Source organism: Oryx dammah, unplaced genomic scaffold (assembly GCF_014754425.2).
Source record: "Oryx dammah isolate SB20612 unplaced genomic scaffold, SCBI_Odam_1.1 HiC_scaffold_22, whole genome shotgun sequence".
In the NCBI taxonomy this organism is placed as follows: domain Eukaryota; kingdom Metazoa; phylum Chordata; class Mammalia; order Artiodactyla; family Bovidae; genus Oryx; species Oryx dammah.
The window spans coordinates 29,485,308-29,488,032 of record NW_024070206.1 but is presented as its reverse complement, the minus strand read 5'-3'; positions in this window follow the sequence as shown (position 1 = coordinate 29,488,032).

Below are 2,725 nucleotides of genomic sequence, written 5' to 3'. Positions count from 1 at the left end.
ATTTTGTGTCTCTTTTCATCTGTTGATGGACACTTGGGTGGCTTCTACCTTTTGGCTATTGTGAGTAGTGCTGCTATAAACACAGTTGCCCAAGTCAGGACCTGAATCCCATCTTAACCCTTTCTTCCCTGCTGCCCTCAAATCTAGTGCCAAGTTCTCTCAACTTCACCTCCTCAGTTCAGTTCAGTCGCTCAGTTGTGTCCGACTCTTTGCAACCCCGTAGACTGCAACACACCAGGCCTCCCTGTCCATAGCCAACCCCAGAGTCTACCCAAACTCATGTCCATCGAGTTGGTGATGCCATCCAACCATATTATCCTCTGTCGTCCCCTTCTCCTCCCACCTTCAAATCTTTCCCAGCATCAGGGTCTTTTCCAATGAGTCAGCTCTTCGCATCAGGTGGCCAAAGTATTGGAGCTTCAGCTTCAACATCAGTCCTTCCAATGAATATTCAGGACTGATTTCCTTCAGGATGGACTGGTTGGATCTCCTTGTAGTCCAAGGGACTCTCAAGAGTCTTCTTCAACAGCACAGTTTAAAAGCATCAATTCTTCAGTGCTCAGCTTTCTTTATAGTCCAACTGTCACATCCATACATGACTACTGGAAAACCCATCGCTTTGACTAGACAGACCTTTGTTGGCAAAGTAACATCTCTGCTTTTTAACATGCTGTCTAGGTTGGTCATAATTTTTCTTCCAAGGAGTAAGCATCTTTTAATTTCATGGCTGCAGTCACCATCTGCAGTAAGTTTGGAACCCCCCCAAATAAAATATTTACCTCCTCAATATTCCTTAAATCCATTTATTTCCATCCATTTCCCCTATTAGTAACTCAATTCAGGCCATCGTCATCTCTCATTAGAGACTCTTCTTTTCATGCCCTTTTGCAGTGTAGGAGAGGAAAACAGATTTTCTCTCTACCATTCTGAGTTCTTGGCTAAAAACACATTAACAAGAGAAAAACAGTTTATTAACACTATGCTGCATGTATACACTGGAGATAACCAGGAAAAAAAAAAAGGGTAAAACTTTCTGAGATGGACCAAGCCAGTACTTTAAATACCATCCTCAGCTAAATACAAAGGAAAGATTTGGGGAGTAGGGGGTGGAGAAAAGGCAATTTACAGGAAGGTGAGAGAAGGAAATGTTTCTCAGCAAAAATTGCCCTGCTGGCAGATAAATCTCAGGTTAAAAAGTTTTATCTGGTAAAGCTCTCTTCCGGGTATAGGTCCCCCTTCTAATGTAAATTTTCTTTATGAATGTAGATTTCCCTTACAAAAAGGTAACTCCTACTCTGTTTTCAGAGCTTCTGCTGTGTTTGCAGTTAAAAAAAAAAAAAAAAAAATCAGCTCAAAGTAACTCAATGTGCCAGAGATATATTAGGGTGGCATATTCAGGTGTCAGTACCAAGATCTTACTGATTACAGACAAATCTGATTTCACTTCTTTTACAATATACTAACCCACCTACTGAGCTCCCACTTTGTGTGAAGCTTTACACTGTGACAATTCGCACATTATTTCATTCAACTCTCCAAAAATTCTATGAGGAAGGATTATCAGTCCCCCTTTACAGATGAGAAAAATAAGGCTTAAAGAAGTAACAGACAAGTTACAAGACGGTTCCATGCCCAGTGAAAGCAAAATTTAAATCCAGCTCTGCCTTCCAAATGGATGGAGGAGCCTGGTGGCCTGCAGTCCATGGGGTCACTAAGAGTTGGACGCAACTGAGCGACTTCACTTTCACTTTTCGCTTTCATGCATTGGAGAAGGAAATGGCAACCCACTCGTGTTCTTGCCTGGAGAATCCCAGGGATGGGGGAGCCTGGTGGGCTGCCGTCTATGGGGTTGCACAGAGTTGGACATGACTGAAGGAACTTAGTAGCAGCTGCCTTCCAAATCTACTTGATTAGAAACATGTACTTGTGATGTATGTCTGGCTGTCAAATGACAAAAATAATACAACTTGGTAATGAGTTTGATGTTCTTTATTCAAGGAAGAACAGTCCATGGATTGGTGGAGTGCAGTGCCTGGCAAGCAGCAGAGCACACTTCCTGAGAGAGTTTGGGCAATTGCTATTTTTATAGGGATTAAAAGAGGCAAGGCAGGAATGGCATGATTGGCTAGGAGGTCAGGAATTATTCTAAGGTGAGCAGGTCCTATTTTCTCGGGCAAGGTAAGCTAGCTAAACTGAGTTGGAGCATTGTGATTGGTGTAAGTTAGGTTTTCTGGACAGTCCAGGCTGACTTAGGTTTAGATTTGTGACAGGGACAGGTCACTGGGGCAGCCTCCACTTTGTGCATCCTGATAATATGAATTAACTTTATCATGCCCCTAAACAGTATACAGCTCAAAATCTGGGCTAAATGGAAAAAACAAACAAACTTTTTTCTAGGTCCAGAGACCCAAATCCCATCTGTTAGCATTATACTTTTGACCTGCCTGTTTCTCTTTCTACTTGGTCTACACGAAGGGTTAGCAAAGTATGGATCACAAACCATAGTTTGCCTCCTCAGTTAAGAAGGGTTTTTACATGTTGTGGTATTGTATTTATAGTTAGAAATATGTATCTGGTCTTCATCCCCATCTCTGGCACACAGCTCTTAATAGTTTATAATAGTGAGAAATTAGAAAAAAACTTAAATATTGGAAACTAGTTTATACTAAATGGTGAGTAAATTTTGATATACCCAGAATAGAGAATATGACAAAGCCATAAGAAA